This window comes from Antechinus flavipes, chromosome 1 (assembly GCF_016432865.1).
Source record: "Antechinus flavipes isolate AdamAnt ecotype Samford, QLD, Australia chromosome 1, AdamAnt_v2, whole genome shotgun sequence".
Classification (NCBI taxonomy): domain Eukaryota; kingdom Metazoa; phylum Chordata; class Mammalia; order Dasyuromorphia; family Dasyuridae; genus Antechinus; species Antechinus flavipes.
Genome location: NC_067398.1, coordinates 209,929,353 through 209,955,894, shown reverse-complemented (window position 1 = coordinate 209,955,894; position 26,542 = coordinate 209,929,353). Strand labels below are relative to the sequence as shown.

Sequence of the window (26,542 nt, the reverse complement as noted above, 5' to 3'; positions counted from 1 at the left end):
AAGAAATGATCAGCAGGATGAATCAAGAGGACTGGTGAGACTTACTCTCACTTGCTAAGTGAAATGAACAGAACCAGGAGATCATTATATACTTCAACAACGATACTGTATGAAGATGTATTCTGATGGAAGCGGATTTCTTTGACAAAGAGACCTAACTCCATTTCAATTGATAAATGATGGATGGAAGCAGCTACACCCAAAGAAAGAACACTGGGAAATGAATGTAAACTATTTGCATTTTTGTTTTTCTTCCCGGGTTATTTTTACCTTCTGAATCCAATTCTCCCTGTGTAACAAGAGAACTGTTCGGTTCTGCAAACATATATTGTATCTAGGATATACTGCAACATATGTAACATATATAGGACTGCTTGCCATCTAGGGGAGGGGGTGGAGGGAGGGAGGGGAAAAATTGGAATAGAAGCAAGTGCTATTTACAACAATATAACTTAAGTTAGATGGTGTTTAATTCATGGGGAAAAAATGATTTGAGATAATAGAGATAAGGATAGCCCATCTTAAACGAGAAGGAATCAAAGAAGATTTTGTGGAGGTTTGTTGTAATAATGTTGTAAAAAAAAATTACCCTGGCATGGGTTCTGTCAATAAAAAGTTATTATAAAAAAAAATAGAGATCATAACACCACCTACTCTCCAAGGTTAGCATGAGTATCTAATTGGATAATATTTGCTAAGTATTTTGCAAATGAAAAGGGCTATGTAAATACTAGTTACTACTACTATTACTCTTGTTATTGTTAATAACTTTTGTATTATTATTAAATGAAAGACTGTCTTGTGCTGCCTACTTAAGCTCTTTAGATTTAAAGAGTTTCTCTGGTCCTTCTTTCCCAAAGATACATCATTCTCTGGATAGATCAGAAAATCTAAACAAAAAGTCAAAGAACATAGGGAGTGAAATGATCCGTTCTTTCTCCTTATCACTGCAATCACACTCCAATGTTTAGGGTCTTGGCTGCAGGGACCCTAAAGATAACTGTAACCTGCCATGGTAAAATGAGTAAATACTGAATACAGCATAAATATACAAGATTTCATAATGTGTGTCCCAATTACCCAGTTTAACTTATCCAAAAGAAAAACATAGTTTAACAAAAAAGCATTAGTATAGTGTCTGATAGTAACTTTCTATTGATTGGACTATTCTTATTTAAATTCTAATGTTTCAAGAATTAAGGTACTCATATCTGAATAACTATCTCACAAAATAAAGTTAATCTTCAGTTTTACTCTCAGTTCTGTCATTAGCTATGAGATTTTAAAGAAGTCATAAACCCCTAAACCTAAATTTTATAAAATGAAGAGCTTGCGCCATATGATCAATTCTCAAAATGTGGGCTACTAAGCTCGGAGAGGGCAATCTAGAGATTAAAACTATTTTTATAGTAGTACTAAGGTATTATTTGACAATTTAAAATTTCCCTTTTCCAACTATATATCTATGAAAGGAGAGATTTTTTTATATACTTCAACTAAAGCAATATTCATCAAAAGATTAAATGCAGAAAGATGAGAATCTAGCTCTTTTCTCTTAAACCAGACAATAAAGAGGTTTGCAAAAATATGTAAAACAATGTTCCTTTTCTAATTTTTTGTATTAGAAAATATAGTTTTTCCATAAAATGAATTATTCATGTTAACATGTAACAGGTTTTTCAATTTTATCAGTTTCCATTTCTAATACTGATAGATAAAATTTACATAAATAGAAGTCTTTTGAGGTTCTCATGACTTTTTAGAAGTATAAAGGCATTCTCAATAGTGGTTAAGAGTATAAAAAGGGTAGCTAAGAAGTGGTGCAGTGGATACAGCACTGGTCCTGGAGTCAGTAAAACTGAATTCAAATCTAGTCTCTGACACTTGACACTTATTAGGTATGTGATCCTAGATAGGCCACTTTGCCCCAAGTGCCTTGGGAAAAAAAGACTAAAAAGATTAAGAATCAGTGGTCTATGTGATTTCTAAATCTGAAGATCCTTCCTCTGGTTCCTCTTCTTCCTAATGCTCCCCAAATGCAAATACTTCCAAACCTCTGTCCTCAGCCTTCTCTTCACACTTTGTCCTTTAGCCACCTTACCTATTACCATAGTTTTAATTATGACCTCTGTGCAGATAACTAATTCAATCTGCATCTCTATATTTCACTTCCAATATCCCCTTTTAAGCTGGATATTCTCTCATGATTTTAAATTCAAAAATATACAAAACATTTTGTATATGTTTCTTGCTCATCTTCTTCACTTTCCTGTTTTTGTTGATTTTCCAAATTATCCAAGTTAGATGCCTCAGTCTTCAATCTTTCCTTCTCTCATGCAATATCTTTCTCTTCATACTTGAGTTGGCAGGTACTGATGAACCTACCTCCAGGAAAACTTCTATCTTCATATGCTAACTGTTCTTTTCATTCCATTGCCAACACCTTGGTTCAGAACCCTATTACTTCCTGAGAACTACTGGAAAAGCCTTTTGTCTGTTTTCCTAGACTTTCTTCAATTTTCTATCCTATCCTTAATATATCTTTGCTGCCACTATCAAAGCAATGTTCCTAATACACAATTTTGATCATATTACCTCTTTCTCAAAAATAGCAATGACTTGCAATTGCTTTTTAAATAAAATATAGAATCCTTAGCTAACTATACAAGATCCTCAACACACTAGTTCCAATCTCCATTTCCATTCTTATTTCAAATTAGTTCACAAATTCCTCTGAATATGTGTACTTTTTTCTCATTTCTTTTAGCACAATAATACTTCATTACATTGTCACACCTTGATTTGTTGCTCCATTTGCCAATTAATTGGTTTCCACTTCTTTGCCACCACAAAAATTGTTGCAATGAATATTTTTTGTATATATGAGTTCATTTCCTGTCTTTGAAGTCTTATAGTAGTATAGTTGAGTCTGTACAATTTAGTGACTTTCTCGATATATTTACCAATTTTTTTTTCTAGAATGGCTGAATTACTTCACAAATTCCACCAGTAATGCATATAAACACTATGCCCCAACAAAACTGAAATAATGTTTCCCTGTCTTGTCATGGTCTTGGCTGTCTTCATGCAATCAAGCAACATCTGTAAAATGAACTCTTCACATCAGACCTCTGCCTTCTGAAATCCTTTCCTAAAAGACCTGGTTCATATCTCAAAACCTCCACAAAATCCTCTTTGATTCCTTCTCGTTTAAGATGAGCTATCCTTATCTCTATTATCTCAAATCATTTTTCCCCATGAATTAAACACCATCTAACTTAAGTTATATTGTTGTTAAGTTGTTAATATGACTCAGCTCAGATGCCACTTCCTGTGATACCTTCCCTGATACTCCTCCTCCCCACACAGTTTATCTTTTCTCCCTCCTCAAATTATATTGTGTTTATTTATTTGTCTAGAAGTTAAGTCTCTTTCCACTCTCGCAAGCAGGAGTCTAAATCTTACCATCAATTAATCAACAAGTATTTATTAAATGTCTACTATGTCCCAGAACTCAGTCTGGGGCAGATTTGGTTTTATCCTCATTTTGTATCCCCATATATCTAGTAGATGCTTAATAATTATTTGTCAAATTTAAAGGTCTCACAGCTATCTTTGGAAGCAAGCTCTTTGAGGATAGAGACTGGCTCAAAAAGAAAGACTAGGTGAGATAATGTGACAGTGGATAGAGAGCCAGTCTCTGACTCAGACATATCTACATTCAAAGGCTATGTCTGACACAAAGTGGTTGTGTGGCCCTGAGTGAGTCACTTAATACCTCAGTGCCCCAGGCAAATCTCAAAGTATAAACTGCTGAACAAGTGTCGACCTGCAGTGATAGAGGGAGTTTCCACATGTGAAGTTCCTAAGCCAATTAAATCACAGTTCAATTTTAAAACAAAATATTACTATGGTGCCTTGCACAGATCTTTCAAAAATGGATCTGTGATCTCAATGATCTGGAAGTTGCTTTCAAAGATGCAAATCCTAGAAAAGAGAAAAAAGAATAGAAACATATAATGGAAGGAATTTTAAGAGCAAAGTGGGAAAAGTCACCCATAAAAGGAAGGATATTAGAATGAACTAGAAAGCAGAATTCGATACTTTATGTTGTTTAGAAGATTCAAACTGAGTTAAGATGAGGGAATGAGGCAGAATTTATTATGCTTCTGGTAAATTCAAAAAAGTAGACGTAACTATCATGATTTCAGAATTTGTAACAGTAAAAATAAGCCTGGTTAAAACAGAAACAGGAAAATCGTCGTATGCTTAAACATAGCACAGAAAATGAATGAAATAATATCTCATATATTTACTAAATAATGTGGTATTCTTAAAGGAAAAATTAATCTAATTCCAGGAAAAGAGACAGAAAAACTAATAGTTGATATTTTCATTCCTAAGTCTTAGCAAAATCTGAAAATAAGATAAATAAGTTATTCTTTTCAGAATTTTAGAAAAGTTAGATATGAAAAAAAATCTCTGGAGATTATTGAAATGGAACAGAAAAGAATATACATATTCTTCAGCTAAGTGTTACCCCTTTAAAAAAATTTATTATGCAGCAGAAAAGCAGCGATATTAAATATACCCTTTCTTCACTGCCCAAAATGCAGTTTAAAATATAATCAAGAGTATTTGAATAATACATTCAAACTAAACTAGAGAATAAATTAATTAATCCTAACTGTAGTCAAAGAACAAAAAATTGAAATAATAGATAGTTTAAACATGAAAAATAATAAGACAACATACTAAAAGTTTTTGGATGCAGTCAAAGCAGTCCTAAGGAGAAGATGAAAAAGAACTCAAATGATGAAGGAAATTATTAAAAAATATTTTGCCCAGTTATGACAGCAAAAACTAAGAATTTAAATGAACAGATTAATATTTACAAAAAAACATAAAATAGAAATAAAAAACAGAAAATTTAAATAAACCAATCTCAGAAAATAAATTAAACAAGACATCAATGTACTCAATAAATGGGGAAAAAACTTCTAGGATCAGAAAAATTTACAAATGAATTCTACAAAATATTCAAAGACAAGTTAACTCCAATTTATATATATACAGACACACACACATATATATATTATTTTTTACAAAAATAAAGATGGCATCCTACCAAATTCCTACAATGGAACAAATGTGATCTGATACTTAAACTGAGGAGACAAGTCAGAGGGGAAAAAATGGAAACAGAGGACAACAGATCTGATAAATTCAATGCAAAAATATGAATAAAAGATTAGCAAAGAGGATACAACAGTATATATAAAAATTGTATGCTATGATCAGGTTGGATTTATACCAGGAATTTAGATTTGGTTCACCATTAGGAACTATAAACATAATAGACAACAGTGATAACAAAAACAATTTTAAAAACCACACGATTCTATAAGCAGAAAAAGAAAAAAAACATTTGATGCAATGCAACACACTCTCAACAGCATCTGAGTGGGAGTGGAAAAGGCAGATAGTGGGATTAATCCAAGAATGGGATTTGGCAAAGAACAAATGGTGAGAGGACAGAGGAGGAAAGGGCAAGGAATGTAAGTAGAAGAAAATAGATTGAAATGGTTAACTATAGTTTTTGCACAAACAAAATCAATGCAATTAAAATTAGAAGGTAAACAGTAAACTAGGGGAAAATATTTGAAGGAAATTGATCTGATAAGTGTCTGATACCCAAGGAATTGGGTAACTAGATGGTAAAGTGAATAGAAGTCCTGGAATCAGGAACATTTATCTTCCTGAATTCAAATCCAGCCTTAGGCACTTACTAACTGTATGATCATGTTTCCCTAAGTTTCTTTACCAGCAAAAGGGGCTGGAAAAGAAAATGGCAGTATCTTTGCCAAGAAAATCCCCAAAAGAGCCAGACCCAACTAAAAATGACTGAATGAACAACCACTTCCTAAGGGATACATAGAGGACTGGTACAAATACATACAAGAATAAGTGGTCAAAGAGAGAAAGGAAGAAAGGAAAGAAAAAGCTATTATGCTAAGAGCTTTTTACAACTATCATTGAGGGGGAAGTCATCACCAACCCTATGGAAAAAAAATGTTGCAAATCACTGATATATAAAAGAAATGCAATTAAAATATTTGTGAGTTCCTTTATACCTTTGCCCAACTGACAAAAATGGCCTAAAATGGAAAAATTGTTATTTTTGGAGAAGCTATGGGATAAAGAGATAATTACATACATTGCTAGTGGAGTTGTGAAGTGGTCCAGTTATTCTGGAAAAAATGTGTAAGTATACCCAGAAAGTTATTAAATCACCCAGATTCATCTATATCACTATTAGACTTACAAAGTAAGAGATCAAAGTTAGTGGAAATGGAGTCACAGGTACAAAAATATTCATAACAACAATTTTTGTTGTGGCAGAGAAGTAACAAGTGGATGACAATTGATTGGCAAATGGATCAACAAATCAAGGTGTGTAAATGTAACAAAATATTATTGTGCTAAAAGAAATGACAAAAAGTGTATATTTCAGGGAAATTTGGGAACATTAATATGAATTTAGGTAGAATTAAGTGGACAAGGATAATTATTTATACTCTGACCAGCCCAAATGAAAACAATTTTGAAAAACTTAAGAACTCTGATCAATAATCACAACTGCAGAAGTCCAATGATAAATCTTGTTTGCCATCACTTGGCAGAAAAGAGAGACTCTAAGAGCAAAAATGAATATATGTGATCAATATAACAAAAAAAAAGATATGCTATACTATCTTTATCGGTTACAAGGGAGGATTTTAATTGGAGAAGAAGAAAATATGTTAGGGTAGGGACAGTATAAGGCAATAATAGTGATTTTTTTTAAATGCCAGTAAATAGAGATTGGTAAAGAAAAAGTACAGAAGGGACTGTAGGGTGGTTTGTAGTATTATTTTAAATCTGATGTGTATTTTTTAGAAATTAGGTACTCTTGCGTTCATAATTTAAAAAATTATTAAAGGTTATAATGCTGGATCAAAAGAGAGAATGAGAATGAGAGATAATAAGTTTAAAAGACAGAGCCAGATTGTGAAGAGTTCTAAATTTCATTGTGGATATAATAGTAAACACTAAAATTTATTGTGCAAGGAGTGACAATCAACCTTAAGCTTTGGGAAAATCATTTTGGCAGTTGTAGATTATAAAAGATTGGTGGCAGAGAACATTTTGGAGGCTATTACAATATTCTAGGTAATAAAGACCTGAACTGAGGGGAAAAACTGAGGTGCGTAGATACTTGTCTATGCAAGTAAAAAAGAAATATATCGAGAGTTATGGTGGGGAGAGAAACAAAATTGAGCAACTAATTGAATATTTAGGGTAAGGGTTGGTTATGAGGAGCTGAGAATGACAATAAAGTTACAATCCTTGATACCTAGAGGGATGGTGATACCATTCAGCAGAAATAGAAGTTTAGCAAAAAGTAGGTTTTGGGGAAAAAATAATGACATATTTTGAACACAGGGAATTTGAGACATTTATTGGACATTCACTTCAAAATACTCAACAGGCAGTTACTGATGTTGAACTAAACTAGTTGAAAGAAACTAGGGCTGAATTAATAAGTCCAAGAATGATCTGCATAAGCAATAATTAAACCCACAGAATCTGAAAAGGTCATTGAGTATCAGAGTTCAGAGAGAAAAAAGAAGATTCGGTTTTAAGGACCTTGGAGTATACACATATTTAGTGGATATGATATGGGGGGCTGAGAAGTAACAGTCAAAAAAGGAAGGAGAAAAACCAAGAAAAAAGCCAAGGCAGAAAAACTTAAAGAGGAAAAAACAACCAAGAAAAAAAACTGGTCAGCAGTGTCACATGCTACAGAGGTCAAGAAGAATTAGGACTAAAGGGGGGAAAACTATATTTGGGGATAACATAGGTAATTTGAAGAAGGCACTTTCTTTTGAGTGATGAGGTCCGATGATGAGGTTGGAGAGCATTTAGAAGTGTACATTATTTGCTAGCTGTATGACCATTCAGAAGTGAACATGATTTACTAGCTGTATGATCCTGAGCAAGACTAAGTGCTTTCAAAAATAAATAAAAGAAAAAATTGAACAAGAAAAGAAGCATGATGGCAATAAGCATAAATAGTTTTTTTGAAGAAGGAAGATATGTAGGAGACATCTATTGGATGACATGGTGGAGCTAGGGAGGTATTTTGTTTGTTTTAGAGATGGAGAAAACTTTTGTTTTTGTAGTCAGTAGGGCAGGAACTATTAAACAGGAAGAGACTAAAAATGAAAAGGGAAGAGAATATGGTAGTAGAGGCAATCTGCTCAAGATGGCAGCAAAGGACAGGATCAAGGATACATAGAGATGTGTTGGTCTTGGAAAGAAGGATCATATCTTCTTCAGAGAGTGGAGTAAAGGAAGAAATAGAGCACAATGATATCATGAGGTTGTACGAGGCAAAAAAGGGAGAGAAGAGGGAATTCAAAAAACTTTGCATTTCTCAACAAAGTATGTCAAGGTCCTCAATTGAGAGGATGGAATGTGGGAGTGCTGGGTGAGCAAGGGAGGAGGAGGAAGATCTAGAGGGAAGGGAAAAAACTTGAGAAATTTGGAATGATCCCTTTATGGAGAGGAGCTGGATGTCAGATTTCAATGGTATGGGGAATGTTGAGAAAACTCTCTCTGCCAACATAAATTGCAATTCCCAAGAATTCCTCAGAATAAGAAGTATCAAACTCCCCAGGCTTTCAATACTCCCACAGTTGAAATGTTTAACAAAAAAAAAAAAAAAAATACAATAAAACAGAAAAAATTAATTTCGTTTCTTAGTTAACATTGCTGCCCCAAGGATCTGTTTCTTTTTAAATCTGGCCACTAGAGATTTAGAATATTTAAAAGTAAAGGGAATGGTACAGGGTCATATAGCCAATCTGTGGCAGAAGCAGAACTTGAACCCAGATCTAGGGGTAGGCTGGTGGTACAATGGATAAAGCACTGCGATTGGAGTTAGGAGGACCCTAGTTTAAATCTGGCCCCTGCTATGTGACTCCCAGGCAAGTCACTTAACCTTATTTGCCTCAGTTTACTCATCTATAAAATGAGCTAGAGAAGAAAATGCCAAACCAGTTCAATATCCTTGCCATGAAAACCCCAAATAGGATTACAAAGAGTCAGATATGACTAAAAAATAACTGAAATACAACAATTTCCTGTCTTCAAGGCCAGTTATCTATCTGCTATGTCATGCTGTCTCCCCCAGTAGGGAGTGGGACAGAAATTCAATTAGGAAAGAAGAAAGGGTTATCTTGTTACAGTGAAGGACTGGTTGAGATTGTGATCATCTATATCACTTTCATGACTTCCTCTAGCTTCTTTTAGCAGCTTTGGTGTGGGAGAAAAGGAAGTTGATGGTGGAAATAAATCAGAGTTGGGCTTTGGCAAGGGATTAAAAAAAAAAAAAAAACAGCTTAAGATGGGGGCAAACTAGCCAAATAAGAGAGAGTGCTTGGAGGCAGAGAATGCCCAGGGAAGAGGCACTGAAGCCTTCTTGTTCTTTGTTCCCTACTGATTCTTCTAGACTTTACTACTCCATCATCACTCACCTCGTTCTCCGAAATCCATGCCATCCAAAACTGGAAACAGAGTACAAGCAATAGATCATAACCATGCCATAAGAACTAACAAAAATGAAGAATTAAGAGAAAAGACTGGATGAACTGATATAGGGAAAAATAAGCAAAACAAGCAGCACACTTTACCCAATTCTCAAAATAATGCAAAGAAAAACAACACTGAAACAATTCAGAGTTGTTGATCAATTCAAAGGCAAATCATGACTTTAAAAGGCAGATGATGAATCATGTATCTCCTGCAGTCTGAAAAGAAATAATGCAAAACAAGGCCTACAATTTCAGGCAAAAGCAATATTGATTTATAGTTAGCCCTTCCATATCACAAGTATTGGCGTTCCCATGATCTGGAAAATCCATGCAGTTTTTTGGCTCTTCCTTTGTATCAGAGAAGCCGCCTGAATTTTTTTTCTTTTCTTTTCTTTTTAAAGGAATATTTCTTGTAAATTTTGAGCTAAGTATTTGGTCATAGGTTCTCTGTCAAATGCTGGTCTTTGTGTGCTATCTGTGGCTTCCACAAAACTCCCCCCCCCAAATTCCCATTTAATTTTTTATACCAACCACAAAATATTGAAATCACATTGGGGAAAGTTGTGATGTGGAAGGGCTAAATGTAATTTGTTTTGTTCAATTACACTTATCTTCGAGAAAGGAGGGCTCAGCACCAGCCCTAAAGTCAGGAGGACCTGAGTTCAAATCTGACCTCAGAGACTTAATACATCCTAGCTGTATGAGCCTAGGCAAGTCACTTAACCCCAATTGCCTCAGGGGAGAGAGAGAGAGAGAGAGAGAGAGAGAGAGAGAGAGAGAGAGAGAGAGAGAATAAGGAGGGCTCCATTGATTATGGTTTTTAGGTGCAATTATCTCTCAGTTTTGTTATTTTTATTTGGTATCACATAAGTCTTTCCAAGTTCTTTTTTTTAAAAGAGATTGAGCATCCTTATCTCACCTGGGCTTGTGATCTCTCATGGACCAGACCCCAATGCTGAACAGTATGGAAGCTTTAACCTGCTCCATTTTTCCAACCTAGATTAGTTCATTTTTTCTTAGGCAGCTTGGTAGTCCTCTAATATGGCAAGACTGCCTGCCAATATGCAAGCCCTTGAATGAGAGGGCTCTCCCACATTAGTGCTAGACTTTGTAAAGACACCTGATAGGCAACAGCTCTACCTCAACTTAGAACTTCTAAACACAAGTAATCCACCAGCCTCAGTTTCCCCTTGTAGCAGGAATTACAGGTGTATAAAACATTTCTTTTTTCTTAAAAAATTTTATAACCTCATATTTTCTTCTTTTATATAATATTTTGTTCTTGCTATTTTTAAAAAAACATCATGGTCATTTCTCCCACTCCCACTCCCAATAAGAAAAGCAACCTAAAGAAATAAAACTTTATATTATAATTCCCAATTTTGATTCCATAAAATTGATAATGAAATACATTTATCTTTTCTTGATAGAGAAGTGGAATGCTATTGATGCAGAATGCTGCATCAGACATATTCAGTGTGTTTAGTTTATTCAATCGATCAAAATGCTTAAAAAGGCCATGGTCTCCTGCTGCATTCATGGCCATCTCCAGTCATCCTGATCTATATTTTGCTACTGGACACAGATGGCTTTGGAAGAGAAAGTGAGGCAGGTGACTTTGTACAGCCCTCCGTCACTTAAATCCAACTCACCTGCATGTCAGAGCACCACCTCTCTGTGATGTCATGGTTCTCTTCAAGAACAAAGGACAAATAATAACAAGCATCTCTATATTAAGTATAGGAGATCCAAAGTAAAAAACAAGAATTGTTCCTGCATACAAAAAGTGTCTCACATTCAACTGTAAAACCAACATATTCACAGATAAGGAAATGCAAAACATACATAACACAGATATACATACATAAAATAAACACTACGCAATTCCAAGAGAAGCACTGACAGGTGGGGACAAAAGGAAAAGCCTCCTAAGGGAAATATCACTGAAATTGAGCCTTTCAAATATGTACTAATGCACAGAGACAGAACATCATATATAGAGAATAGCAAGTCTGACAGATCAGCTGGAACAGTAAGGATATATGAAAGTAATGGAAAATAACCTCAAAAAGGTAAGCTGTCACAAACTGTTAATTGCTGTGTATTTTTTTTGACTGGAATTTACTGTTCAGATAACAGGCTATCACTAGATCTTCTGGAACAGGAGAGTAACAGGCTCAAAACTGTGTCTTCACAATATGCACTAGACAACAATTTGGAGGACAACAGGAAGAGAGACTTGAGGCAGGAAGGCCTTTTGGGAAGCAAGTGTACAAATCCACATGAAGGTTAATGAGGGTTTAAATTATTGTTGCTGCTCATCCTTCATTCTTGAAGGCCAGTGACATCACTAGGGTGATGTCTTGACTTGCAAGTAAATTGGATTTAAGTGAGGCAGAACAGTAGAGTCATCAGCCTCACTCTCTCCTCCAGTCAGCAGAATATAGTGGAAAAATATATGTCCAGTAAATATGAAAACATATTTAGAAGAAATGCCCATGTTTAACCTATACTGGATTACTTGCTGTCTAGGGGAGAAGTGAGAGAGAGAGAGAAGAATTTGAAATAAAAGGTTTTGCAAAGGTTAATGCTGAAAACTATTTTTGCAAGATCTTAAAGGAGGGAAAGGGAAACATTTGCAAAAATGTTTGTGGCAGCCCTTTTTGTAGTGACCAGAAACTGGAAATGAGTGGGTGCCCATCAGCTGGAGAATGGCTGAATAAATTGCTGTATATGAATATTATGGAATATTATTGTTCTGTAAGAAATGATCCAGCAGGAGGATTTCAGAAAGGCCCGGAGAGACTTATATGGACTGATGATAAGTGAAGTAAAAAGAATCAGGAGGTCATCGTTCATGGCAACAACAAGATAATATAATGATCAATTCTGCTGCATGTAATTCTTTCCAACAATGAGATTGATTGAGGCAGTTTCAATGATCTTGTGATAAAGAGAGCCAACTACCCCCAAGAGAGGACTTGGGAACTGAGTGTGGACCACAACATAACATTCTCACTCTTTTTGTTGTTGTTCGTTTGCATTTTGTTTTCTTATTCATTTTCTTTCCTTTTTTATTTGATTTTTTTGTGCAGCAATATAATTGAATAAATGTTTACATATATTGGATTTAACATATATTTTACCATGTATAATATATATTGGGTTGCTTGCCATGTAGGGGGACGGGTGGGAGGAAGGAGGGGAAAATTTAGAACACAAGGCTATGCAAAGTTTAATGTTGAAAAATTATCCATGCATATGTTTTGAAAACAAAAAGCTTTAATAAAAAAAGAGAAAAAGGAAAACTATCTTTGCATGTATTTAAAAAATAAAAAGCTATTATTAGAAAAAAAAAGAAAAAAGAAAAGAAAAATGTATAGGTCTAGATAACAGTTGATAGTCCCAGATACAGTGGGAGACTTGAGGCTTAAATTAGAGTGATTATGGGAAAAGTAAAAAGAAAAGGATGGACTAGAGAAACATGGAAGTTGAACTGAAGAGACTTAATGACTGGTTGGCTATGGGAGGCAAATCACAATCTAGACTGTGAAAGTGGGTGACTAGAAGAATGGTAGTGTCTTCCACAGAAATAGGGTGTTTTGCCTGATTTTTGTTGTTGTTGTTACAGGAGACAGTAGTTGCACTGAAGTGACAGACACTTTTTTTTTTTTTGAGTTTTTAAAAATAACATCTATAAAACCTTTTGGGGCAGCTAGGTGGCACACTAAAATGAAAAGCTGGGCTTGGAGTCAGGAAGACTCATCTGAGTTCAACTTCAGATATTTCCTAGCTGTGTGACCCTGGTCAAATAACTTTACCCTATTTGTCTCAGATTCCTCATCTGTAAAATGAGCTAGAGAAGAAAATGACAAACCACTCCAGTATTTTGCCAAGGAAATAGAATCACAAAGAATTGGATATAACTGAAAAATGTGATAAAATATTTTTAAAAATAAAATTCTAATTATTTAGCTATGTCACTCTTCTCCTCAGAGATCTAATTTATTTCCAATTTCACTTATACCTTATATACAAAATACCACGATATATACTTCCTGCCCTGACCATGTCTCTTCCCAAACACCAATCCTACATACCCAATTAGCTGCTAAGACATTTCCATTTGAATGTCTGGCAATCATCTACCACCAATCATCACTTATTCTTCACCTTTCCCTTCTATCCACCAAAAAAATACTCAGGCCTTTCCTCCTGGTGTCCTTATTTCTGTTAAGGACACTAACATCTAGAAAAGACTTAGAAAATGAGAAGCTGCCTATCAATTAGGAAATGGCTGAATGAGTTGTGGTATATGAAGGTAATGCAATATCATTATTCTGTAAAAAAAATGATGAACAATCTAATTTTAGAAAGGCCTGCAAAGATTAACATGAACTGATGCTGAGCAAAACAAGCAGAACCCAGGAATACATTGTACACAGTAGCAACAAGACTGTGCAATGATCAACTATGAAAGACTTGGTTCTTCTCAGTGGTTCAGTGATCCAAGGCAATCACAATAAACTTTGGAGAGAAAATGCCATCTGGGATCAGAGAAAAAACTTGAATGTAATATAAATTGAATGTAAATCAACACATAGTATATTTACTTCCTTTTCTTGTCTTTTTTTTTTTTTGCTCTCCCATGGTTTTTCCCTTTTGTTCTGATTTTCTTCTCCCAACATGATTCATAAAGAAATGTGCATTAAAAAAATATACATGCATAACCAGAAAAAAACAATTAAAACAATTTTTTTTAATTTTAAAAATTTTTTAAAGGATACCACCATCATCTAATTATTCAGCTTCAAAAACTTGATTTAATCCTTGACTCTGATTTTTCCTCCTCTATACAACTACCAACCCCTGATCCACCTGCCATCATTATATCTTTTCTATCAAACTCAGGCAAATGTAATGATTACTATTTCTTTTTGATACGAGCTCCCTCATACCTCCAAATTAAAAAACAAAAAACCTACACATCAGCACCACATTAATCTTCCTAAATTATCACTTTTATCATGTCAAATGATTGCCTCAAAATTGAGAGGCTCAAAGAATAACAGATTTAGAGCTGGAAGGATATTGGAACTCAGCTAGCTTTTTATTGATGTGGAAACTGAGGTAAATAACTTGCCCTAGATCACCAAGGAAATAAAATTAAGGAGCTAAATTGAAACTCAGGACCTCTGACTCCCGATCAGTCAAGTTCAATAGCTCCCTACTAAAAGGGCAGCGAGGTGGCATAATGGATAGAGTACTAGACCTGGAGTCAGGAAAACCTATCTTCCTTAATTCACATCTGACCTCATATATTTACTAGTTGTGTGATCCTGGGCAAGTCACTTAATCCTGTTTGTCTCAGTTTTCTCATCTGTAAAATGAGTTGAAAAAGGAAATAGACACCTGCTCCAGGATCTTTGCCAAGGAAACTTTAAATAGGGTCATGAAGAGTTGGACACCACTGAAAAACCACTGAACAATAACAAAGCAAGATAAAGCTTAAATGGCTTATCATGACCTCTATCATCTACCCCAATCTATTCTTCCAAACTTCAAGGCAGGAATCACTTAATATTTCTTTGGACATATACAACAAGTATTTCAATCAGTTGTTGTTGATTTAATATAAACATCCCTAACACTGACCACTGCTTGGATGTTCAACAGTTGCCTTCCCAGAACCACTTAGACTGGTACCCAAGATTCTTGGGCTCAGTTTTTCGATTATGGTTGTCTAAATTTTACCTGAACTTCATGTCCCAAAACCTATTTCCCAGTTTCACATCCATCTTTAGATTCATATCTCTGTGTATACATCATACAAGTAACAAACATTAGTTCTGCTTTTACATTTTGATGCCTGGCCAAGAAAGAAACTTTGTGGTCTTCCTAAACTGATAACCCTAAGTTTCCCAAGTCTAGTTCATCTCTCCAGCATGCAAACTCTATTGGACAGAATACTGAGCCTTCTAAATGCCACAAGCCATAATAATCTGCCAAAATCCCCTATCCAAAAATGTCCAGTGAATTTACATTTACTAAATATACAGACTCATTAAGAACTACCACCAGGTAGGAGAAATTGATGAAACTTGCTGTTTTGCCAGGGGAAAAACACACATTCTGTTCTGGGAAGAAAAAAAAAATTGTCTTGGGCTTTCTTACTCTGAAGTTGACACTACCCTGGTGCTTCCTTCTTTGGCAGAAGCTTAAGGGCAGCCCTAATTTCTCTCTTGAACTCCAGTGTCATATTAACAACTTCTATTTTGTTGTTATACAATTGTATCCAGCTCTTCATAATCTCATTTGGGGTTTTCTTGACAAAGATGTTCATATGGCTTGTCATTTTCTTTTCCAATTCATTTTACAGATGAGAAAACTGAGGCAAACAAGGTTAAATAACTTTGTGAGCTAGTTAAGTGTCTGAAGCTGGATTTGAATTCACATTTTCCTGACTCCAGGCCTGGGGCTCTCTCCACTGCACCACTTAGCTGTCCAACTACTATTGGGACATCTCAAATTTAATAGGTATTTCAAATTCAACATGCCCAAAGCATAATTCCATTCTCTTTACTTCCTAAACCCCTTCCCTTCTCAATTTTCCTATTGTGAACAAGGATATTGTCATACTGAATTATCCAGGTTCACAATTTGTATATTATTTTCAATTCCTTAATCATACCCACCTGACACAATCCAGTATTCAGAACATCTCTCCGTGTATCCCCTTTTCTCCATTCACACAGACAAAACACTAATTCAAGCCCTTATCTCCTCTCATTTGGACTACTGCAATAGCTTACTAATTTGTCTGCCTGCTTCCTGCCTCTTCCCACTCCAATCCATCCTCCTTTCAGTTGTCAAAATGATTTTCCTAAAGTACAGCATGTCCCTCTCTCCCCACCTTTTAATAATCTCCAGTGACTCCCTATTACCTCCAAGATCAAATATAAAATCTTCTGTTGCCCCTTCCTACCTTTCTAATCTTTAGTCATTTTAATCTTTCTGACATTTACAACATGATTTAGCTACTCTGACCCATTTGCTATTTCTCCCAAAAGAAAGTCCATCATCTCCATGCTTTTGTCTTGGCTAACACCCACACTTTGAATGCTCTTTCTCTTCATTTCTGTTTCCTGGTATTTCTGACTTCCTTCAAGACTCAGTTCAAATCTCACCTTCTGCAGGAGGCCTCTCTAACACCACATTCTCCTCCTACCTCCCTCCCACTCCTAATGGGATCCTAAAGGATATGGACTCATTCACCAATTTATTTTTTAGAACCACATAAAGAAAAAGGAAGCAAAGGCAGATAATAGAAGATGAATACGAAAACCTGACAAAGACAGTAGGATCACGAGGGCTAGAACTTGAAAAATGAACTTAATTTTTAAGAAAAATGCATTTATGAATATAGATCCATCATGTTTTGGAAAAGGTATGATTTGGAAGCACAGTGGATAAAGTGTTGCTTGAGAAGTCAGAAAGCCCATAGGACAAGTGTCCTGGGACACTTATAAGCTGTGTGAACCTGGACAAGTCACTTGACCTTTCTATGCCTCAGTTTCCTCATCTGTAAAATGGGAAAAATAAAGCAGGACAGCTATGTGATGCAGTGGATAGAGTGTCAATCCTGAAGTCAAAAAGATTCCTCTTTCCAAGTTCAAATCTGGCTTCAGATAATGGCTAGCGATGTGATTAGCAAGTCATTTCACTCAACTTCAGAGAAAATGGCAAACCCATTTCCTTCACAGAAAATGGGATCACAAAGAGTTGGACATGACTGAAATAACTGAACAACAATAAAGCACTCACTTCCCCAGGGCTGTTGTGAAGATAAAGATATTTGTAAAGCATTTTGCAAATTTTAAAGCTTTATATCTAGACTAGCTATGATTATTATTATTTATTATTCTGAATTGGAAGGATGACACTAGAATACATAAGGGATCTATGCTTGGCCTTCGTTTATCACTATGATGGACTTGGCTCTTTTCAACAATGAGGGGATTCAGGTCAATTCTACAGACTTATGATGAACAAAACGATCTGCATGCAGAGAGAGGACTACGGGGACTGAATATGGATCACAACATAGCATTTTCACCTTTTTTTCTTCTTGTTGCTGTTTGCTTGCTTTTTTTTCCCCTTTCATTTTTCCCCTTTTTGATCTGATTTTTCTTGTGCAGCATGATAAACGTGGAAATATGTTTAGAAGCATTCTTTTGGATATCAAATTCTATTGAAATGATACTGATATGAAAAATTGTTTATCTTGTACAGAATTCCAAGAATAACATTTAGGAATTGTCCTGTACTCAAAGAAATAGTAGCATCCTAGCCATAAGAGGCTGTTCTGATAACAGAAGCCACTAATAAGAAGAACAAGATCATCTATATTTTTTAAATTTCTAGTTTCCTTTATTTTTTCCCTTTTGTTATTTTTATTTCATTAATATATATTTATGAAATAAAATAAGCATTCTATAACATAATACAATAAAAAAGATGATTGTGTTTTACATTATAAATCTACTATATACAACTTGCTATTCCTTTCAAATATAAAATAAAAATCATCATATAAATTGTCTTTAATCTCTCCCCATCCTCTTCTAGACATAACTACCATTAGATACAAATAAGGATGAGTGTGGGTGTAGGATATGCATATACATACTGTATGCATATCATATGTATGTATACAAATACATACTTATATGTAAATTTATTCTATATTTTTTATCAGTTTCTTTCTTTGGGTGGTCTTTTTCATATGTCTTCCACAATTAATTTGGGCATTTGTAATAGTCAAAATAACTTTTTCATTTAATGTCACTTTAAAAACAATATTGCTATTGTTCTCTTGGTTCTACTTATTTTGCTCTTCATTACTTCATGCAAATCTTTCCATGTTTTTCTAAGATCAGTGTGCTCATGACTTCTTATAGCACAGTAATATTCCATCATAAGATTTTCACAACTTGTTCAGCTACTCCATAATTAGTGGTCATCCTTTTGAACAAAAAGTCAAGAATATCAAAGAAAACAATGAAAAAAAATTAAAGGAAGGAGGTTTACCAATACCAGATCTTAAACTGTATTGTAAGGTAGTAATTATCAAAACTATTGGGTATTGGCTAAGAAACAGAATGGTAGACCAATGGAATAGGTAGGACACACAATTTGCAGCAACAAATAAATACTATAACTTTGTATCTGCAAGTGCAGTATAAGTGCAAAAACTTAAGATTTGGAGATAAGAATTAATTTTTTGATAAAAACTGGTAAAACTGGGAAACACTATGGCAGAAACTGGGTATAGACCAATATCTTACAACCATTAATTTAGATAAGGTCAAAATGGATACATGATCTCTAGATATAAAGAAAGACTTTATAAGAAAATTAGAGGAACATGGAATGTATTACTTATCAGACTTGTGGACAGGCAAACAACGAATGAACAAGAGATAGAAAGCAAAGTTTTAAAAGGTTTTGTACAAATAAAAAACTGTAGCTAAGAGCAGAAAGAAAACAGAAAACCGGGGGGAAATTTATAAACAATTTATCAGGCAAAAATCTCATATCTAAAATATATAAAGAATATTATCAGATCTATAACAATGAATCATTCCTTATCCGATAAATCATCAAAGGATATGAACAATTTTCCAATGAGGAAAGCAAAACAATTTAATTTTAAAAATGTTCTAAATCACTATTGTTAGAGAATGTAGGGGCAGCTACTTGGTGAAGTAGATAAAGTACCAGCCCTGAAGTCAGGAGGAGCTGAGTTCAAATCTGGTCTCAGTCCCTTAACACTTCCTTGCTGTGTGATCCTGGACAAGTCACTTAACCCCAATTGCCTCAGCAAGAGAGAGAGAGAGAGAATGTAAATTACAAAAATCTTGAGATATCATTTTACGCCTATGAAACTGGCTAAATTGATAGAAGGGAAAAGTGACAAACAGAGAAATGGAAAATTTGGGACACCAATTTGTCTTTAGTGGAATTGTGAAGTGACACAATCATTTTGGAGAACAATCTGAAATTGTGCCCAAAAAGTTGTTAAACTACCTATACCCTTACTAGGTCTATTCCCAAAGATAATTCAAGGAAAGAAAAAGAGTATATATATTCTAAAATGTTTACAGCAGCTCTCTTTGAAGTGGGGAAAAAAAAAAAAAAAAAAGGAAAGTGCAAGGATGCCACCAACTAGGGAAAGGCTGAACAAGTTGTGGCTTATCCACAATCACCTAGTGATAAAATCAGAAGTGAACTTTACTCCTGAGATCTCAAATCCAAGATTCTTTCTACTATGCCATAATGCCTTTCATATAAGTACCACTTTCAATCTAAATGGATCTAAAATTTAAAAAGAAAAAAAATTTAACCATTCTACATCCCATTCTAGTTTTTTCAGTCAAACAACAGCAAATAAAACCACACCTGTCAGTACTCTGCAAAAGTCACCAGCCTCAACTATTTTCCCTGACAAATAAATTAATCACTCTCTCCTAAATAGCACTAAACCCATAGATTGAAGTTTGTCAGCAAGCATGGCTAGGCTGACTTCCATCAAGTAGACCACACCTATGCTTCTTTCCACCCAGTGCCTATTCCACATCTTAGGGTGTTTTCTACTACAACCTTATGGTGAAGAGTAAAACTGATTAACTTGCCCAGCATTGCCTCACCTAAATCCCATTCACTAGCAAGTCAAGACATCATTGGTCCACTTCCAAAATGAAGAACAAACAACACTGTGTAAATACTACAAGACTTCTCTCCCTTTCCCTATCTCAATAGACTGTAGTATTTTACCACCAGGGTTTACAGAGAATACTGATACAGAGTACACCCCAATGATGAGATAGTCAGTTGGTCAACAAGCATTAAGTACTTCCTACCTACCAAGAGTTGTGCTAAACTAGGGATATAAAGAAGGTCAAAAGAATGGCTTTGTCCTTAAGGACTGTACATTCTCATAGGGAAGAAAATATATAAATAATTGGTATATACAGGATACAGAGAAAATAAACAGGAGATAATCTGAAAAAGGTGGGGGTAAGTGGGGAGGAAGTGGGAAGAGTGACCAGGAAAGACCTCCTGCAGAAGATGGGTTTTTGAGCCAAATCTTGAAGGAAGCCAGGAAAACTGAGAGGAAAGACCTGAATGGAGCAAAGAATTCTAGGCATAGAAAGGCAGTCCCGGAAAAGCTCAAAGATGGGAGAGTGAGCTGGAGAATTATGTAAATAAGATAGAAGGGGACAAGTTATAAAGAGTTTTCAGTGCCAAAGAGAGGACTTTTTTTTTATCCTAGAGGCCAACTCTCAACTCAAAGTACAAACATGAAGCCTTGGGATGTCTATGCCCCAGAAAGAGAACTAAATATAGAGATTAGTGGAATTGTGTTTGAATCCTGACTCTTCTCCCTATGTGATGTTTGATAAATCACTGTACACTTCTGGGAGTGAGTTTACTCTTCTATAAAATGAGGAGGTTGAATCAGAACATCTCCAAGGTTTCTTCTCCTTCTGTGTTCCCTTCTCCTATGACACAAACCAATAGTTCTATGAAAAAAACTCCTCTTTTATGTTTTTGAGACAATTAAAAGATTTCTTTTAAGTCACAGACCTACTCAGTCTCCTTCTATGTTCTACCCAATTGAATCCAAAGGATACATTTGAGAGAACACACAACTTGCCAACATCTGAATGAAAGAATGCCAAGGACACTGCTCCAACCAGGGTGTGCCTCAACTCATGTCAGTAAGAACTCTTGGCTAGTAAGCAAAAATAACAAACTCTACCTAAGCCTAGAATTGATTGCAGTTATGATAAGAACACTGATCAGTAATGTATGTATTGAGGAGGGAGAGGAAATAGGGAATGAGAGGGAATGAAGAAAGAATAGTGAGAAAGTCTATGAATAAAAGGGGGAAGTCTACCCTCATATTCTGCTAAAGAAGCCTTGGAAGAAGAGGAAACAAGGCAGATTTGTCTAGGCTGGTCTGGAAGTCCAAAACAAACTAATTAGCTGGAATGTGGCAAAGATCAGGTGTCAGTTCTTGAGAGCAATGTTAGAGATTCACTGGATAGGCACACAAGATGCCCCATCCAAAGGCAAGAGAACAATCTACACTGTCTTTTCTACAGCACTCTAATCTTTATAACTAGAGCCATCTAACCACCTTCCACCTAAGTGTCTAGCCCTACCCCAAACCAAAGAATCAATCCTAGCGAGAGATCCAAGTGATAGAGGCCTAAGGCTATGCTACTCTTTATTCATTAGCTCAGCATCAGATCAGTCTTGTCCCTACTGCTAAAGTACCTCTGGTTACCTCCACATCCTCAATAACTCTGTCTCTGCTTGTTATAGCATTCCCCTAGGGGAGAGAGTACATCCTTAACTCTCCATCATAGTTTCCTCATGAAAAGAGAGAAGGGATGACATTATAGCAGAGGAGAAAGCAGAAAGATTTGATTTGTAATTAAAAAAAAAAAAGTGAAAAAGTGAAAATAACCCCGAGTGTTTTGTTTAGATCACCGATAAAGTAGCTCTGCCCCCTGTAAAGAGTAATTTTGGCATTGGAATGACAAGGTAGGGAGGTAGAACTGAAAAACTTCATTAATTCCATTCTGAGTCTTTCAGAGAGATGGCATTTGAAATTCCTTTCAATGTTACTTTTAAATTATGTTCAATATCATTTTGGTGTTAAGTATTTTTTTATTTATTCAGCCCTTATTAATGACCGAATGTGGCAGAGCCTTTTACAAAACTCTGTGAGAAAGAAAATTTTTTGTAAAGATCTAGGCCATGTCTTCAAAGAGTTTCAAGGATCAAATAAGATATTATCAGCTTAAAGTCTTGGTGAGATTTTAAGCTACTAAAGCTTAAAACTTTATAATCTGTCCTCTCACCTCTCCAGTCTTCTTACACTTTATTCGCAACCACATACCCTTCAATTTAATAACAACAGCCTCCTTGCTATACCTCAAACAAGGCACCTGTCCCCCCAAACGTTTTCATGGACTACTAAGCTTAAACTGAACAAGACTTTTTGGGCATCCCAAATATGTAAAGCAAAAAAAATCTTTGTAAATCTTAAAGCATTATCTAAATGTAGCTGTTATCATTATAGCTTAGCAAGGAGATCCAATAATTATAATACATAAGTGCTTACGATCTGGGAGGGGAGGGGGAGAAAAGTAAAAACAAAACTGTGCTGTTTTTAGAGTGTGCTGGATTTAGAGATCCATGAAAAGATTTCAATGAACTAATGCAGATACTATCTATGGTACCTATCTCACAAGACTATAACATGCAAGATAATATATTTTAAGAATTCTGAAAACTTTAAAGCATTATATACACAGTTTGATAAGAATAATGATACCATAAGGGCTGAGAGATCCAACTTCTACTCTGGTCTCTGTCACTAACTAGCTTCAAGAAAATAAAGCAAGATTCATTTGTAAAATGAGGTAACTGGGTTAAATGATCTCTAAGATCCTTTTCTGTTCCAAAATGTTATAAGATTCTAGGAACTAACTTCCAAAATGAAAGCTTTAGTCAACTTTGCAAGTAGGGGTCTTCAAAATTTTTAAATAGGAGGCCAGTTCACTGTCCTTCAGACTGTTGGAAGGCCGGACTATAGTTAAAGCAAAAACTGTTTTGTGGGCCTTTAAATAAAGAAACTTCATAGCCCTGGGGTGAGAGGGATAAATATCCTCTTCGGTAGCTCATTTTTACCAACCAGGAAAGTGGAGCAAACAAGGTCAATTGATTTACCTATCCATACACAGCTACTAAATGTCTGAGGCTGGATTTGAACTCAAGCAGATGAGTCCTTCCTGACCCCAAGCCTAGGACTCTATCCACAAAGCTACTTGGCCTCCCCTAAGTGAAAGCTCACTCAGAGGCATAACATGAATCTTTAAATATTTGCCTATAGCAGATGTTTAGAAAGTAATGAAGTCACTACTTAACAAACTTCCCTAATTTCCTGAAATGCAAATAAAGTTTAAACTATAAATGAGCCCAACATACCATTTTTAACACTATCTTGTCTTTTTTTTTTAATTTTATATATATATGTAAAATGGAAATTTATTGTTTTTCTTTTGTCTTTCTTTTTCTATTTTGGTTTTTTTTTTTCTATATAGCTTTTTATTTACAAGTTATATGCATGGGTAATTTTCCAGCATTGACAATTGCCAAATCTTTTGTTCCAATTTTTCCCCTCCTTCCCCCCATCCCCTCCCCCAGATGGCAGGTTGACCAATACATGTTAAATACCAACATACCATTTATAAAGGGAATAAGGTGATTGATAAGTGAGGTGTCCTTTCATTTGCTATCTCATTGCCATTAGAAGTTTCCCTTCTTAACCCCTAAAAATCTAGAAATTCAAAAAAAGTCCTTAACTTCCCTAAAAAAAAAACTTGCAATTCATAATAATGTTCTTAAAAGTACAACTTCCTAAAAGGGCAAAGTGGAAAAATGTACTCCTATAGCCAGACAATCATATTAATATAACATGTGCCTTTCAAGTGTATAAATTAAAAAAAAAAAAAAAGCACAACCTCCTTCGAGAAGTCTTTCTGCACTTCTCCAGTTCTGTCTCTAACTTCACTCCTCAGAAATTACTTTGTATTTCATATCTATTTTTTTTTAGTACATGTTTTTACTTTTCAATAGATACCCTCCGGAGGAGACAGTGAGGCAAGTCCTCCCTCACTCAAATCCAATTCACTTACCTTTCATGGCATTACCTCCGGATATCATAAAAACAAACAACAATAATAACGAGGTCGGGTAAGATCCTCAAGGATAGGTAAGACTTTTTGCTTTTGTCTTTGAAATCAAAGTGCTGAGCACCTGGAGAATAGAGGCTAGAGGTGTGTTTTCATTGATGGAGAAAGGTCCCAGGTGAGAGAACTCGTCTCTCGATGCAGGGCAGCACCTTCCAGGCAAGTTAACAGTTTGAGTGCCCGACACTTTAGGGCCTAGAACACCGACAGATTAAATGATTTGACCAGGTTCACACAGGAGTCAGAAGTCAGTCTTGAATCCAGGTATCTAGCTGTAACTTAATCCTCTGGCACATAGCAGATACTTAGCAATTGCTTGCTGTAACTGTCTGTACATCTTCTACGATTCCCTACCTTTACTCCCATCTTCCTTCCATATAGGATATTCCAAAAGATTGACTGATTGCAGTTTCAAGATTTACAGCATTTCTCAAACTTTTGAGGAAGTAGGGGAAACAAGTAACTAAGAAAAACAATCGGTTCCAGTTGGTAAAGGACATCCGACGTGGCCAAATAATTGAAAAACACACCTTAGTCTGCATTCTGTTCCATAGTTTCCACTTCCTGAATTTACACCTTTCAAGTGACCAATGTTAATGACTTTCACTACCACTCCCACCCCACCCCCAAATTCAACTCCTTTCATTTCCTATCATCACCAGAAAACCACCGCACATAACTGCCGCTCTAGGATTTCCCTCCTAGTTACAAAAACCACAGGGCCCAACTTTCCGAGCAGGTAAAGTTCATGAGAGTGGGCGGAGTGGAAGGGGGCGGGGATTGGGAGACAGAAAAAGAGGGAGGGAGGAAGGGGGAAGGGGAGCCCTTGGTGACCAAGAAAAACAAGGGTGTCACATACTCCAAATTCACATCCAGAACTTTCAGTGGCTCTTCCTTCTTTCCCCCGAGATGAGACACCCCCGCTTAGCGCTTTGCAGCTGCAAATCAGTCTCCAGTCTGGGCTTCCCGGCCGAAGAAGTTAGTGCGACCGGGCGCACGCACCGGGGCAGAGCAGACCTAAGCGCAATCCTAGAGCTGCTGCCGGCGCTGGCTCTTCCCAGGCCAGCCCAACCCAGCCCAACCCCCTGCAGACCCCGGTCCCTACCCCCGGGGCGCAGGGGAGGTGGAGGTGGAAGCTGGGAGTGAGAAGGAGAACTCAAGAGGTTACTGAGTGCCAAGTCACCAGTCAAAGACGAATCTCCTCTGCCCCCCGGGCTCACTCACCTGGACCATTAGGTAGCAGTAGGCTACCCAGGTGGGGTGGGTGTCCCAGGAGCGCCAAAGGCTTCCTACTTACAGCCCGAACCTGCCCAGGCTCCTGAGCATGCTCAGTGCCTCTGCGAGTGACCGAGGAGGCATCGCATGGTATCCCGCTCCGCTTCTCCCAGTTTTCGCAGCCACCGAGGGGAGGGGAGGACCGGGGAGGAGGGGGTGTGGGGCCCACGCCTCGGACTCCAACCTCTCTCCAGTGGAGGAGTTGGGGGAGAGCCGGGGGGAAAAAGAGAGGCAGAAGGGGCGTGACAGGCATGAAAGGGAAAAAACTGGCTTTTTTTTTTCTTCTCTGGTTCTGGTCGGGGAAGGTGGGATGTATCTATAGTTTCCTACCCGTAGCCCCTCACTCCAGCTCCCAGAAACAAAGAGGTTTGCACTCTTTTGTTAGACCAGGGCCATAGTCAGGCAACTGCTTTTCAGATAAATGTCTTGCTTCCTGCAAAACACCTTAGATCCTGAAATATGCCTTGGACCATCCCCTTTGGGTAGCATGTCTCGTTTGCTGCAAAAAAAATTCACATATATTTACGCCCCCTACATTATCCCCTAGTCCTGTCCGTCTCGTCCACAAAGTAAAGCACCCAGCATCCCATCACCAACCTGCCAATCTCTCGCGTTCTGGGTTCCTCCTCCTTTCCCGGTCGCCACAAAGTCCCGGAGAAGTGGATTCAATTCATTGAAAATTCCGATAGGCTTTGGAAGGCTGACTGGGCATGCCCAGATCTTGGTCAGGTTTGGGTCAAAAGTAGGAAGCCAGGAGCTGGTATAAAGCCCTCCCACCGCTCCCAGGACGCTCTAGTTTAA

At 36.4% G+C, this 26,542-nt stretch overlaps 1 protein-coding gene across 1 annotated transcript in view; it reads right to left on the bottom strand.

Annotated features, from left to right (window-relative positions):
* The window catches only part of PTPN3 (protein tyrosine phosphatase non-receptor type 3), a 239,893-nt gene extending 214,041 nt beyond the window's left edge, over positions 1-25,852 (bottom strand). The window contains exon 1 of the mRNA XM_051995555.1: positions 25,691-25,852. The gene's annotated coding sequence lies outside the window, so the exon portion shown is untranslated. The remainder of the gene's footprint in view (positions 1-25,690) is intronic.
* Between the last annotated feature and the right edge of the window lie 690 nt (positions 25,853-26,542).